Raw genomic sequence first — 17,071 nt, forward strand, 5'->3', positions numbered from 1 at the left:
TTTCTTCAAAATTTTAGCTATCACTCCCCTAACTAGATTTGTTTCTGACCATGTCCCACTAGTCATACTCGCCGCTACAGCCGTTACACTTCCCACGTTTTTTCAATTTGAAAACGCTTGAACCCTTTAGTTGTCTTGGGACCCAACAATCTAGTGGCATGGGATTTGGCCCATCATCATTCAAACATCACGTGTTCTCTCCGGTAACCGCCATCAAGCCATAAAGCCTTGCACTTACAAGATGGCACAAATTCTTCTCCCCACAAACCAAGAGAAAAATAACTACAAGGTGGTTATCTCCATATTGGAACCAATTGAGGACATTTGGTTACTATCCTACCACAAATTAGCTATCAGACGGGTCATCGTCCAAATCCTTGAACGTATAAGGAGAGAAAATGTTTCCTATTGGAAACAACGAGGCAAAAAGTCAAGGTTGCCATTGAAGGTGACGAAAAAACAATATTTTCCTTGTTTTTTTCCTTCTTACTTATTACACAACAATAAAATAATTATTATTGAGCTAAATGGGGTTGATTTTTTTCTCATGAGCAAGATTGGAAATTCTAACTTCTTAGTTTTCCTCTCCCTAGGCACCACCTTCCCCGTCATGGAATTTCTCTCCATGACATTTGTATCCATAACCCCTTTCTCAACTAAGGCACCTAGACCAACCCTTCTCAGAATAAGAAATTACCAGTGCTTTGCTAGTCATGAAATCGAAGGCTATACACGAGCCTAGTTTTTAGAAGAAAAAAAATACCAAAGCTTCACCAAACAAAAAAAAGACTAATATTGAGTGACTTCTATGATAAGAAAGCAATAAGCACTAGTCTAAATCGAACACATTTTGCAATACTACCTATGTTAACGAAGTGCATGCTAGAGGCTTCCAAACCTATTTCCCTTGAGAAATGTCCTGAAAAGCCATTGCAAAAGTTCTAACATATTAACTACAACTCTCATTACCACTACTTGTCCATTTAGACCAAAACAGTTCCCTCTCGGTCCACCTTTTTGCGCAGCAGATTATTTACACCAGCGATATAAAATAGACGCACCCACCATCATATTAAAACGTTAGTTAAAACTAATTTTTAATCTATCTGCCAAGATTCCCTTCTCCACATCCTACACCACGATGGTTTCCTTCAAAGGTGACGTGCATGGATTAAATTCATCCTAATGATGTGCAGAACGAGCATCCTACTACATGTCTTCCAGGACTCTGGATCACTTGTAGAAATGGGCTATGATAAGGAAACCTGCTTTCTCCCTACTCATTCATCATCATACCCCATGTATTGCATGATTTTATCCATCACGTTGTCGGGAAATGTAGTAGAAAACCAAAAAAAAGCCCTACGAATCAAATTCTCAGGATCATTATGAAGATGCATAAGGGTTTAGATCAGATCGTTACCAACCCGGAGTTGCAGTGGAAGAAGAGTTGGTGAATAATTATTGATGCAAATTCTCGTAGCTAGGATTTACAACCTCCCAACACCGAGAATAATCTCCCTATAGCAAAGATAGAAAGTGCAATCTCCATACCGGATTGCACGCATACGAGATCAGTGATCCAACAATGCTTAGCCATCCAGAACTAGGCATCGTTGGAGAACTAAAAGAAGGAGAAGCAGCCTTGTGGTGAGACAAACTTTTCATGGAGAACAAGTGAGGGGGCAACCCTTGCGTAGAGATTGTGTGCAAAAGAGGTGATGCTCCCTCCACTATTTATAGGAGAAGAGGAGAGGGGCACCTTGTGAGAAGGGGCAACCACCAAGGGGTGCGCCCCATCTAAGGTCGGCTCCCCCCAAGGGGGTGTGCCCCCTCCAACCCTAGTTGCACCAAAGTGGACCTTGACCACCAAGCTGTTGGAAATACGCCCTAAAGGCAATAATATTGTATTGTTTATTTCCACGTTTATAATTAAGAGTTTATATTCTATGTTATAACTGCTATGATTGTGGAATATGCGATTCAGCGAAAAACTCATTAGCACGTATGGAATGATAAATGGTAAAACTTGATTCCTATTATCATCTCTAGGACTAGCTCAAGTGTTGTATGTTGATCATGTTTTCCGGATCTTGGGATATCGTTAAGTGTAACAATAGTCCCAAAACAACATCGAGAGTATTATGTTAGAAGAACAATCATATTAAATTAACCCAACTTGTTTGTTATACTTTGAGATGCAATCGTCACCAGTCAATCGATATCGATATAACACAAAGAGTTAACATATGCGTTAGTTCCTTAGACCATGAGAGTGTCGTAGTCACTTATTACCGGACGATGGACTTTGGAGTTTCTCAAACGTCATATGTAACATGGTGGTCATAATGACAACTTTCAGGTTCATCTGAAAGTATGACAAGGGGCTAGATAGCTCAAGAGTGGGATTTGCTCCTCTGACGATGGAGAAATATTCTTAGGACCCTCTCGATATGACGACATCTATCATTGTCTGGCCAGACACAACTGACTAGTTACAGGGATGTTGGAATATGTCAATGAGAAAGAACAACAAGACTGGTAATGAGGAGACCGGTATAGTGAGCATGAGAATGAATCAAGAGGATATTGATATATCTCACCTCGGATTTCATAAAGTATCGCGGAGTAAAGGTAATAGAACATGATAACCAAATGTTCACTAGAATATCCCTCGTGTATTCATAGGGATCAATATGGATGTCCACGATTTCGCTATTGGTCATTGAACAAAAGGGAGCTTCGTTCACGTCTATGTTTTGCCGAACCTACAAGGTCACAAGCTTAAGGGAATCACGATCCGTCGAGTATTAGTGGAGTAAGAGTTATGAAAAAATATTCAAGAAACAGTTTCACAAATATTATAAATAGTTTAGTGCCACCCTAGAAGTTGTAGAATTTCTGAAATCTCAAACTAGGCCCGTGAATAAATGGCAATGGTGGTTCTAAAGTTTAGTATCACCCTAGAAGTTGATGAGGTGTGTGACCTCTTTATATAGTGGTTCTTTACACCACACTTATAGTGATGAGTGAAGGAGAGAAATAGAAGACCACATGCACGCACTCCGCACGCCTGGCTTGGCCTGGCTCGGGCACGGGCTCGAGGTGGCGCGTGCGTGCGCCTAAGTGCTCCGCCAAAATCTGGTTCGTTTCCTTGCAATGGGCGCGGTTTTATTTTGACGTTTTATTTTTTGATGTCTTGATAGACAAGTTAATTATTTCTTGTCTGGTAAGTATACGACTTAGTGTCAAGTCAGTTTTAGATCGTGATAGCGACACGATACCGGACCAGTCCTGTTATATAATACTGCTACATGCCGCGGCCAAAGACATATCGAAAACACCTTAGGGTTTTGCCTTATCTCGCAACTTGCGCCGCCACCATAATCTACTCCATCGCGAATGCCGGCGTGCATCGGAGTTCGGAGAGCAGGTCTTCGGAACCGTTCGTCCAAGCGATCCTGCACTGGAAGAGGACGAATTCGGGTTTTTTAAAGTGCTCTGCATGACTGCTCAAGTTCGTCGTCACGGGTTATCTTCCGTCCAAGTCAGGTGCATCATCGTCTCCAACGCCGTCAGCAACTGATCGTCGCCAACATCATCATTAACAACGTCTCTCCTGCAGCAACTAATGAACTGTATGTCCGTCGTGATCTGTTCATACCTCAATTTGTAGTTGTTGTACATGTGCGATTCTGCTGTGCATGTTTTACTGTTCATATAGTGTGCTAGATTGTTTATGCTATTTTCTGTTTTAGTCATGAATTATTTATTGAAATTAATCATTAACTTGCCCAATTTTCCAAAAGTTTCTCCGTCTAGGTTTATAAGCCCCCTCTTATTTTGGATCAAATTTTGACCATAGATTTAACTAGCAAAATATAACTTATATACCACAAACTTACATCGTTAATTTGCATTTGAAAAAAAGTTTTGGATGGTATTATTTCCAATACATAAAACTTACAATTTATTACCTAAATTGATGGTTAAAGTTAGACACAAACTACGAGTAGGACTTAAAAATCCGGACGGAGGAAGTACGGCGTATAACTTAACTTCAAGTTCTTAAAACAAATCACTGTTTTCTTGTTTAAAATGCCTCATGCCTGTCTAGCCAGAGATGGCACAAGCCCACTCAACGCTCCACCGTCTCTACCCTTCGCTCGTGTCTCTTTCACTAGCAACCACTCATACTAGCCTGCCGTCTCCTTTTCCTCCGTCACCGTCACCGTCACCTTTCTCCGCTTGCAGTTAACCTCCATCCTTTTAACCCAGCTATACATTTGCCCTTGACGGGACGCAACACCAAAACATGTGTAGATCGCCACCTCTTCCAAGTTAGTACTCCATCCGTCTCAAAGATGGTAGATACATCCGTATCTAGATAAATTTAAGACAATTTTTTAAGACAGAGGGAGTACAAAGCAAAGCGGTTCATGCTGCTGGCTTGACGCGATCACAACCTCAACCAACTACTCATTGTCCTTTTCCTATGGGCAAACAAACATACATCAGCACTATGTCTATGCTATGCTAGAGAACTATCGACGGCGACATGCACTCCACTCATCGTCCCACACTCCTACCGGCTACCCCTACCCCTCTCCGGTTGCCACGAGGAACAGGGCACCGTGGGTGTGGAGCCGTCCGCTTGAAGACATGAAGATGGGATCCCCGCCTCTTTCAAGTCGCAACACAACCTATCCCCTCTCTATTCTAGGCGCGACCCTACACGCCACCTCCACAGTTTCACGTGTGAGGTGCAAGAAACGCAAATCTCAAATTCTCAATGTGAGACTATACAAACCCGATAATTATGAATATCAATTTTTTTTCATTATATTAGGGCCATGCTACGCGTGAGCTGGCTGATCTTTTAAAAAGATTGGCCGGGTCGCGAGTCGTTGGATTCAACACAGGATAGCCATCAGATTCAATTGATGAGGTTTGCAATAAAGGGCATGTTGTGCTCAGAAGTTTGCAACACAACCTATCCCCTCTTTATTCTAGGCGCGACGCTACATGCCATCTCCACAGTTTCACGTGCAAGGTGCGGCCTTTTCTGAAGAAATGCAAACCTCAAATTCTCAATATGAGACCATACAGATCCAATAATTATTATTATCAAATATTTTAATTATATTATGAATATGGAGCCTTTATGCCCTTAAGAAAGGCTTAATAAACAATTACAAAAGAGAACACACATGAGCACACCTCCTAATTATGTCGCATACATCCACATGTTTGTATATGTGAACATCAAAATTCAGCAGACATAAAAAAACACGCATATTTATATAATGCAATATAGTTATATGAGACGCTATGCTTTTGCATATTCTGATTTTCTGGGTTGAGCTGAAGTCTTCTTTTGAAACATGTATTTTGATTCGTCAAAATCTTCAATGACACTACCTATGGAGCCAAATAAATAAATGAAATCATTTCTTAAACAGATTCAGTTTGCAGCTGTTCATGTTCAAACTCATGTTCATTTGGGAGGTTTACAAAACAAATTAAGCATGAATAATTGATAGTGTTGTTTTACTGCAAGAGAGGTATAAGTTTAGCCATGTTAAAAGTGGACTTCGATTTTCTTCCAAGCTATTGAAAGCCTAGAGACACAGACACTGACTGACATGCCATAGACTAAAATCACAAGTAGATCAACGGGCCAATCAACCTTTTGACAAACTTGCATTTCTGATGTGAAGAAAGCGTTGTTTAGTGGATATGAAGAAAGTGTTGCCCACATGGCGTCGCTCTTTTTGACAATCACAACCACTACTTACTTGTGAAGTACTTCATCCGCTTCTTTTTACTCTGCATATAAGATTTGTCTTAAGTTAAACTTTGTAAACTTTGGCCAGATTCATATGAAAAAGTGTTAACATCTAATCTCTATAAAGAAATATAAGAGCGTTTAAACACTCTTATATTTTTTACGGAGGGAGTACAATTCTAAGGATATAAAATGTAAAAGTTAATTCCATGATGCATCTAATGAAAAAGATATTGATTTAATATTGTGAACATTGCATTTTTTCTATAATCATGGTCTATTGTGATGAAGTTTGACTCAAGACAAAACTTATATGTGAAGTAAAAAAGAAACATTAAGAGTATATGCCAGCATCAAATTAAGAATGTACATGCACCAACCAGCCATCATTGGTCCACTGTAAAGCTTGAACACAATTAGATTTTTCTTAAAAGAACTGTCCGATCTTGTCGGTATTGGTTTGCTTGTCCAGCCTAGTTCATTTCGAGTTAATACCCGCAGTTCCCATGTCACGTCAATGTCAAAAACTTATGTGGTTCTCGTGTCATGTCAATTGTCAAAACTTAAGTGGATGATATATCAGGTGTCAAAACTTAAGTGGATGATATATCAGGTGTACTTAACCACTCGACAGCACGGCTGCTACTGTTGGCTTTGCGAAGGCTTTGCCCTTTTGTGCACTGTTTCTTTGGACCATCTTTTTTCACCCTATCCTCACCGATAGCCAATAAAAAAGTAATTGTTCACACATTAAAATATCCGCTCCCACATGTGCAGGCTTCAGGATTCAGAAAAGAGAACAGTCCGAAGCCCTGCCGTTTAATCTACAAGAGCAACGACAATATACAGAAGCCAAGTTTTTCTTTACAGCAATATACAAAAGCCAAGTTTCCACACCGTGCTCTTCAATGGATGAGCACGTGATACCCAAAAATTGCACATGATAATAGGAGGCCGCCGTGTTTCCCTCAACATCTTCAGGTAAAGTAATATCGTGGAGACAAGCCCCTAGGACGACGAATTCATGGATGAAGGGTAAAGGCCATCGTTCAATTCAGGAGAGCTCGCTCAATTTTGGTAATCTGATGGGAGACACTCGGAGGTTTAACAAGAGGGGTAAGGGCATTTTCAACGGTGATCTACAAATTCCCTCCCGTATCCGTCGTGGACAGAAGGTGATCAGTCTACGGACACAGATGCGGGAGACGCTATCCAACCTTGCCCGTATACATCCGCCCTTTTTTTTTTTTAAATTTTTTTTGCACAATCAAATAGTCGCATACATAGAGTTCAGACGTTTAAATAGGGGAAAACTTTGTTTTTGCCACTCTAGCTTTCGACCACTTTGCTTATGCCACTCTAGAATTTAACATTTCACTTTTGCAACTATTAGTTTTTGACAATACATCACAATTGCCATTCCGTGGCAAAAGCAATAACTTTAGAGTGGCAATTGTGATACATTGTTAAAATCTAAGAGTGGCAAAAGTGAAATGAAAAGTTATTGCTTTTGCCACGGAATGGCATTTGTGATGTATTGTCAAAAACCAAAAGTGGCAAAAGTGATATGTCAAATTTTAGAGTGGCATAAGCAAAATAGGCAAAAACTAGAGTGGCAAAAACAAAGTTTTCCCAAATAGCCGCATACGTAGGGTATGAATGTTTAAATAGCCGCATGCTGCACTAGTTCAAATTTAAAGAAGTTGAAATATTACATTGTAATATTGTTGTGCCCTTTAACCGCCCACTGATGCTCAATTAGATTTTCCTTCAGCTACTCGTGAGTTGATCAATGTCAAATTTGTTGATATATTTGGATAAACTCTTCAAATGTGGCCAAATTCTGGCCTGGAAGTTCGATAAGATCACCCGTGTTCTCAAATTCTAGAGGTGCGGCAGCATCCTCACCCTCATCCTCGGTGATCATGTTGTGCATGATCACACAACATGTCATCACCTCCCACAAGGTCTCCGGATCCCATTGTTTAGCGGGTCCACGATCAGCTACAAAACATGCCTTCAGAACTCCAAATGTCCTCTCGACATCCTTTCTAACTGCTTCTTGTCTTGGGCAAAGTAAGACTTTTTCTGGCCAACTCGGTTAGAGATGGTGCTAAAAAAGATAGCCCATGAAGGATAGATACCATCAACCAGATAGTAACCCATATTGTACTCATGTCCATTGATAGTATAGTGCCAAGGAGGAGTTTTTTCTTCAGCCAACCTCGCAAACAATGGTGGTCGCTGCAGCACATTGATGGCATTGTGAGATCCAGGCATGCCAAAGAAAGCATGCCAAATCCAAAGATCTTGTGATGCAACTGCTTCAATAATGATGGTGGGCTTCTTAACATAACCCTGATATTGGCCTTCTAAAGCCTTCAGGCAGTTCTTCCATTTCTAATACATGCAGTCAAGAGATCCAAGCAAACCTGGCTACCTCTTGCTTCTGATATTGCAAAGAGCCTTGCGGTGTCTGCCACAGTTGGTTCTCTCAGGTACTGAGGTCCAAACACCTCAACCACGGCAGTTGCAAACCTAGCCATGTCATCTCTGCATGTGCTCTCAGACATCTGTAGGTACTCGTCCCATGAATCAGAGGTCGTGCCATATGCAAGCATCCAGAGTGCGGCCGTGCACTTATGGTAACCAGAGAAGCCAATCGTGCAAAGTAGTCGGCCATCAATGTCAAATGGCCATGTGCCCTATTGCGGTTGATGACTCAATGACCCTTGATCGGTCCTTTGAAATTCAGAACATGCTCCTGTTGGGCAACGTTGCATGAAAAACAAAAAAAATTAAACGCACACGCAAGATATATCAAGGAGATGCATAGCTACGAGAAGGGGAGAGTGTGTCTACGTACCCTCATAGACCGTAAGCGGAAGCGTTTAACAATGCGGTTGATGTATTCGAACTTCTTCACGTTCCAACCGATCGAGCATCGAACGTACCACACCTCCGTGTTCCGCACACGTTCAGCTCAATGACGTCCTCCGCCTTCTTGATCCAGCAAGACGGCGAGGTAGTGGATGAGTTCCTGCAGCACGATGGCGTGGTGACGGTGATGGTGAAGTGATCTCCGTAGGGCTTCGCCTAAGCACTATGAAAATCTGACCGGGGGTGTAAACGGTTGGGGGCGCCGCACACGGCTAGGCAATTATCTGTTATGTGATAGGCGCCCCCTCCCACATATATATAGGTGGGAGGGAGGGAGGAACAACCAAAAGGGGGCGTCCAAGTAAGAGGGATCCTACTTCGAGTCTCTCCCAAGCCACGCCATGCCTTGTATAGGTGCGGGGGAAAGGCAGGGGAGGGTGGCGCTCCCCTTTCCTTTCTCCCATGAGAGGGAAAGGTAGGAGGGGCTAGCCCTCCCCCGTTTCCTTCCCTAGGACTGGACGGCCAGGGAGAGGGGCGCACCAGCCCCCTGTGGGCTGGTCTATGAAAGGATCGAGAAGAGGTGTCTAGAGGGGGGGGTGATTAGACCCTCAACAAAGAAAAGTAACCGTTTTTAAATTCTTCAAGTTAAGGTGGAGTTTTAGCACAAGTTTAAACATTCATAATACATTTCAAGCAAGCATGGAAAGAGTATATGAGCAACGGAAAGTAAAGCATGCAAGTTGCAAGAAAGTAAAGGGATGAGATTGGAGTGCGCAAACGCAATTGGAGGCACAGAGATTTTTGGCGTGGTTCCGATAGGTGGTGCCATCGTACATCCACGTTGGTGGAGACATCAACCCACGAAGGGTAACAGTTGCGCGAGTCCATGGAGGGCTCCACCCACGAAGGGTCTATGAAGAAGCAACCTTGTCTATCCCACCATGGCCATCGCCCACGAAGGACTTGCCTCACTTGGGTAGATCTTCACGAAGTAGGCGATCTCCTTGCCCTTACAAACTCATTGGTTCAACTCCACAATCTTGACGGAGGCTCCCAAGTGACACCTAACCAATCTAGGAGACACCACTCTCCGAAAGGTAATAGACGGTGTGTTGATGATGAACTCCTTGCTCTTCTGCTTCATATGATAGTCTCCCCAACACTCAACTCTCTCTCATAGATTTGGCTATGGTGGAAAGATGATTTGAGTGGAAAGCAACTTGGGGAAGACTAGAGATCAAGATTCTTGTGGTTGGATTGGAATGTCTTGGTCTCAACACATGAGTAGGTGGTTCTCTCTCAGAAAATGAATGCTGGAAGTGTAGGCATGTTCTGATGGCTCTCTCACTAATGAAGAGGAGGGTGGAGGGGTATATATAGCCTCCACACAAAATCTAACCATTACACACAAAAGAGCCAACTCGGTCAGACCGAATATGTGAACTCGGTGATACTGATTCAGTTCAAAATGTGAACGTTAGATTTTAATTTCGGTGGGTCTGACATGATCAACTCAGTGGGACTGATGTGCTAGGGTTAGGGGTAAAACCTCAACTTGGTTTGACCGATTACACAAACTCGGTAAGATCGATTTTGGTAATAAGCAAACAGAGAATTGGTCAAGCAAACTCGGTGGGATCGGCTGCATATCTCGGTGAGACCGAAATAATTGCAATAGGCAACATAGAGTTAGCAAGCCCATCTCGGTGAGACCGAGATCCCATCGGTGAGACCAAATTGATTAGGGTTTCTGGCAGTGGCTATGTCAAGTGAACTCGGTGGCGCCGGATGGATCAAATCGGTGGGGCCGAGTTTGACTTTAGGTTTAGGACATATTTGGATATGAGAAAGTGGTTGAGGGCTTTGGAGCATATCACTAAGCACTTTGAGCAAGTATACCATTAAGAAACACCTCATCCGCCAATCTTCTGTCCTTAGCATCTAGAAGGGGTTCCACATCCTCTTGTCCATGCCACGCCTTTGTTGAACTTTCAGAAATATACTAGATGGGAATATTAGTTCAACAAGAGATATGTTGACATTAATTACCAAGATCACCCAGGGAGCACTTGTGCTTTCAATCTCCCCCTTTTTGGTAATTGATGACAACATACATCAAAGCCTCAGATAAAGATATGAAGCATAACAAGTAAAGCTTTGGAGAGACATGTAACATGCATAGGCTCCCCCTACATGTATGCAATCATGTAAATGTAGAATGTAAGAGCATGTGAATGCATAAGCATGTTAGAGCAAGCAATGAGTTACATGTATCTTGGCTATATGCACCAGAGCAAATGATGTAAATACAGGAAATATACCTCCATGTTCATGAGTCCTTCTTGCAAACAATATGTACATTAGCAAGAGATCATCATGCACATGAGTGTGATGCACATACTTACCTTGTGGTCTTGAGCTGGCTTTGGAGGAGGTGAACTTGAGAAAGCGGGGTTAGATAACACAAGAACACCTACTAAACAAAGCAAATTGAGAAAACCACAAAAGTACCAAGATTGGGATGACATGTAGTGAGTGAGTACTTAGTACTCTATCTGGATATAGACATGTACCCAAAGAATAAAGATATGCAATGAATTCCAAAGATTTTCCTCCCTTGGATATGAACTCTTTCTCCCCCTGAATATGATATTGGATAATGGAAGAAGATAGGGAAAAGAAAATCAGGACAAGGCAACAAAACCTCTAATTACTTAACATGTCTTTACCCTCTTAAAGACATGTGACTTCTCTCCTCTATGGTTGATAAGCATCTAGAGAAGCTAAGATGTGCTTTCTCTCTTATGTGATAAGCTTTGATGTGCTCTCTCTCCCCCTTTGACATCAATTTCCAAGAAGGGATCTTCTGGAGCATGAGTCATATAAGTTTGGTCCTTGAGTCACATTACAAAGCAGGATGTAATTTTAAGATGTTGGTAGAGGAAAAGAATCATAGAGTGGAGCTGGAAGGAAAAACATAATGGTAATGGCAAAACGTTTTCTTAGTAGTGAAATCGGTAGCGCCAAGTTATTTTCATCGGTGACACCGAGTTGAAGATGTCAGAGATGATGCATCTCGGTCAGACCGGGTTTGTCCTTGTCGGTTGAACCGATGAACAATCTACAATGTGGCATTGTAGTTTGGTCTAGCCAGGATGTATAAATCGGTGAGACCGAGTTTAATACAGAGGAAAGATTTTGTCGTCTCAACTCACTAGGAAAATGAGATCTCACAAATATTTGCAGGGAATTAACTAAAAGATTTGCAATGAATTGGATGCAGGGAATGCAGAAACTAACAGACAAAGAAAAGAAATCTAGATGAAGTGAAAGCGAAACATGCTAGGCACAAATGCAAGAACACAAAGAAATACTAGAGAACTTCATCTAGAGAGGGTCGGCGACAAAGTCACCTTTGTTAGAGTATATTGACTGAGGAGTCAAGTGATAACACTTGATCGTAGGTCACACTCATCGTTTAAGCTCAAAATGGGGTTACCACTTTTCGTTTAAGCATTTTGATGTATTCACATCTTGTTGAGCTGCTTTGACCCATGTCTTGGGGTAAAGCTTCTCTAAGATGGAATAACATACCTTGGATGGTGGTGTTGATCTTGATCATGTAGTTGAACTTGTGTAGGATGCTCAAGGTTGATGTAGCTCATCGATAGTTTGGAGCACCACTTGTAGTTTGAGTTCATCTACCTACATGGGTTAGTCTTGCAAGGAAGAGCACTTGTGTATCCAACATGACAATCATGAAATTTGATATATAGAAATTGTCAAAGGATATGTTGAAAGGATTCATGCTTCCTTGACTTCAATCACCATATTGTAGAGACTTGGTGATGTCGAGATTGCTCAATATGTGAGTGAGTTGCAATCTCATGGATTTAGATTCATCCAAGTACCTACAAGGGTTAGATAACATGCAAGGATACAAGTATAGATCCTTGACATATGATCATCATCATAAGAGATATATCAAGGACTAGTCAAAGGCTCATGCCTTGCATGTATCCAAATGGAGTTTCTAGTCCAAGTTTGAAGCATCAATGATGTTCAATTCACCTCTCAAACGGCAAAATACTTTCTCATCAAGCGGTTTGGTGAATATATCCGCCAATTTCTTATCGATACGAACATGCTTAAGATCAATGTCCACTTTAGCAACATGATCTCAATGAAATGATGATGAACTTCGATATGCTTAGTTCGAGAATGTTGCACGGGATTGTGAGCAATCTTAATAGCACTTTGATTATCACAAAGCAATGGAACATGTTTCACATAAATCCCATAATCTTTAAGAGTTTGGGTCATCCAAAGTAATTGAGCACAACATGAACCGGCGGCAATGTATTCAGCTTCGGCGGTGGATAAGGATACCGAGTTTTGTTTCTTGGAGGACCAAGACACAAGAAATCTTCCAAGAAATTGACAAGTACCCGAAGTGGACTTTCTATCAACCTGGTCATCGACATAGTCCGAGTCCGAGTAGCCAACAAGATCAAAAGAAGACCTCTTAGGATACCAAATGCCAAAGTTTGGTGTATGAATTAAGTACCTCACTATCCTTTTCACAACCTTAAGATAATATTCCTTTGGGGCCGCTTGATATCATGCACACATGCACACACTTAGCATAATATCGGGACAGGAGGCACATAGATATAACAATGAACCAATCATAGAGCGATAGACCTTTTGGTCAACCGGTTTGCCATCCTTAGTCAAGTCAAGATGTCCACTAGTAGGCATCGGTGTTTTTATACTTTTTCTTTATTGCATGTTGAACTTCTTGAATAAGTCCTTGGTATACTTTGTTAGAGAAACAAAGGTACTTCCTTACTTTGCTTGATTTGCAAACTGACAACCCACAAGTATAGGGGATCGCAACAGTTTTTGAGGGTACAATATTCAACCCAAATTTATAGATTCAACACAAGGAGAGCCAAAGAATATTTGAAGGTATTAGCAGCTGAGTTGTCAATTCAACCACACCTGGAGATTAATTATCTGCAGCAACGTGATCAGTCGCAAAGTGACAACAATAGTTTTGTAACAAGTGTAACGTTGGTGGAGACTTCAACCCACGAAGGGTAACGGTTGCACGAGTCCATGGAGGGCTCCACCCACGAAGGGTCCATGAAGAAGCAACCTTGTCTATCCCACCATGGCAATCGCCCATGAAGGACTTGCCTCACTTGGGTAGATCTTCACGAAGTAGGCGATCTCCTTGCCCTTACAAACTCCTTGGTTCAACTCCACAATCTTGACAGAGGCTCCCAAGTGACACCTAACCAATCTGTGAGACATCACTCTCCAAAAGGTAACAGATGGTGTGTTGATGATGAACTCCTTGCTCTTGTTCTTCGAATGATAGTCTCCCCAACACTCAACTCTCTCTCACATATTTGGCTATGGTGGAAAGATAATTTGAGTGGAAAGCAACTTGGGGAAGGCTAGAGATCAAGATTGTTGTGGTTGGATTGGAATGTCTTGGTCTCAACACATGAGTAGGTGGTTCTCTCTCAGAAAATGAATGCTGGAAGTGTAGGCACGTTTTGATGGTTCTCTCACTAATGGAGAGGAGGGTGGAGGGGAATATATAGCCTCCACACAAAATCTAACCGTTACACACACAAAAGAGCCAATTCGGTCAGACCGAATATGTGAACTCGGTGAGACCGATTCAGTTCAAAATGTGAACGTTAGAGTTTTCGGTGGGACCAACATGATCAAGTCGTTGGGACCGATGTGCTAGGGTTAGGGTAAAATCTCAACTCGGTCTGACCGATTACACAAACTCGGTAAGACCGATTTTGGTAACAAGCAAACAGAGAGTTGGTCAAGCAAACTCGGTGGGACCGGCTGCATATCTCGGTGAGACCGAAATAATTGCAACACGCAACAGAGAGTTTGCAAGCCCAACTCGATGAGACCGAAGTAATTAGGGTTTCTGGAAGTGGCTATGTCAAGTGAACTCGGTGGCACTAGATGGATCAAATTGGTGGGGCCGAGTTTGACATTAGGTTTAGGACATATTTGGGTATGAGAAAGTGGTTCAAGGCTTTAGAGCATATCACTAAGCACTTTGAGCAAGTAGACCATTAAGCAACACCTCATCCCCTTTTAATAATATTGGCTTTCCTATGGACTCAATGTGATCTTGGATCACTAAAATAGAAATGAAGAGTCTTGAGCTTTTGCCAGTCTTCTGTCCTTAGCATCTAGAAGGGGTTCCACATCCTCTTGTCCATGCCACGCCTTGCTGAACTTTCTGAAATATACTAAATGAAAATATTAGTCCAACAAGAGATATGTTGACATTAATTACCAAAATCACCCAAGGAGCACTTGTGCTTTCAGTCTGTCCCTCCCTTGGCCCATTAAGCCCATAACACCTATCGGGGGTGTCCAAAACCCCTTCCGGTGACCCGATGGCTACCTGGTGCATCCTAAAACCCTTCTGGTGTCCGAATACCATCGTCCTATATATCAATCTTTGCCTTCGACCATTTCAAGACTCCTCGTCATGTCTGGGATGGGACTCTGAACAACATTCGGTCATCAAATCATATAACTCATATAATACTATATCGTCAACGAACGTTAAGCGTGCGTACCCTATGGGTTCGAGAACTATGTAGACATAATCGAGACACCTCTTCGGGCAATAACCAATAGCAGAACCTGGATGCCCATATTTATTAGTAGAACTGTTATGACAACATACACAATTCCCTTTGTCCATCCGTATGTTACTTGCCCGAGATTCGATCGTCGGTATCTTCATACCTAGTTCAAACTCGTTACCGGCAAGTCTCTTTACTCGTTCCGTAATACATCACCCTGTAACTAACTCATTAGTCACTTTGCTTGTAAGGCTTCTTATGATGTGTATTACCAAGAGGGCCTAGAGATAGCTCTCCGATACTCGGAGTGACAAATCCTAATCTCGATCTATGCCAACTCAACAAACACCTTCAGAGATACCTGTAGAGCATCTTTATGATCACCCAGTTACGTTGTGACGTTTGATCGTCGGTATCTGCACACAAGGTATTCCTCCGGTATCCGGGAGTTGCATAATCTCATAGTCGGAGGAATATGTATTTGACATGAAGAAAGCAATAGCAATAAACTAAACGATCAATATGCTAAGCTAGCAGATGGGTCTTGTCCATCACATCATTCTCTTAATGATGTAATCCTGTTATCAAATGACAACACATGTCTATGGTTAGGAAACCTTAACCATCTTTGATTAAGGAGCTAGTCTAGTAGAGGCTCGCTAGGGACACGGTATTTGTTTATGTATTCACACATGTATTTAAGTTTCCAATCAATACAATTCTAGCATGAATAATAAACCTTTATCATGAATAAGGAAATATAGATAACAACTTTATTATTGCCTCTAGGGCATTTTTCCTTTAGCTCCTCCGCACGCCAGACATCTTCAAGGACCACCTGCATCATCGCCGTCTCATCCGCGCAGTCCTCCTCGTCGAACGACTCAACATAGTACTCATATATGAACTCTAAATCGGAATCCATTGCTAGAAATAAGAAGGGAAAACTTTTTTAGCTCCGACAATTCATTGAACAGTTGTTGGGCATGGTGAGTATAGCAGTAGCGGATGTACTTGGTGGGACGGTCGGAGGAGAGGTGTTGAATGGCGACGGAGGAGAAGCGGGGTGGAGCCCGGCCGGAACATTGGAGGTGACGGAGGCATGGAGTTCCGGCAGGGGTGTGGCATGGCGGTCGGGATGGTGGAGCAGCGGCAAAGGCAAGAGAGAAAGAAGGAAGGAGAGAAAATGGGAAGGATGGAGGTGCGGGTCCGAGAGGGAGTTTTGGGTGGGCAGGGGGTGTCGGAGTCCTGCGTGTCTGTTGTCCGGACTCCCACAAAGCCCCCCAACACACACACACACACATTTGTCTCAGGTTTGCTAAAAAAAGTACGCCCCGACAGCTCGGCGGACCGATACAGGCCCGAGTTGGATGGCAAACGGCGTCCGAGCCTCGCGGTCCAGACGGTTGCGGTTGAGGGTCCGCCTTGGAGATGCCCTAATATGATACACAACTTACAAGATGAGCGCCGACTTGACTAGTACACCACAACTATGGTGGTGATGTTTTTGCCCTCACAAGAAACAAGCCTTGCATCAAAGGTTACGTTTTTTGCTTGGTTGGAAATCCAAGATAGGATTTGAACCGTGGATAAGTTGGCTAAGTAGGAATGGATGAACCATGTCTTGCTCCCCTGATGCAAAAGAGAGAGTCTGTCATACACCACTTCTACAAGTGTCACTTCACTTTGAGGCTATGGGGTATGGTCAAATATTGGCTTCAACCTCAAGATACCAACACTTCCTCGTGGTTAGCCGAGAGATCTG

This window comes from Triticum dicoccoides, chromosome 7A (genome assembly GCF_002162155.2).
Source record: "Triticum dicoccoides isolate Atlit2015 ecotype Zavitan chromosome 7A, WEW_v2.0, whole genome shotgun sequence".
In the NCBI taxonomy this organism is placed as follows: Eukaryota; Viridiplantae; Streptophyta; class Magnoliopsida; order Poales; family Poaceae; genus Triticum; species Triticum dicoccoides.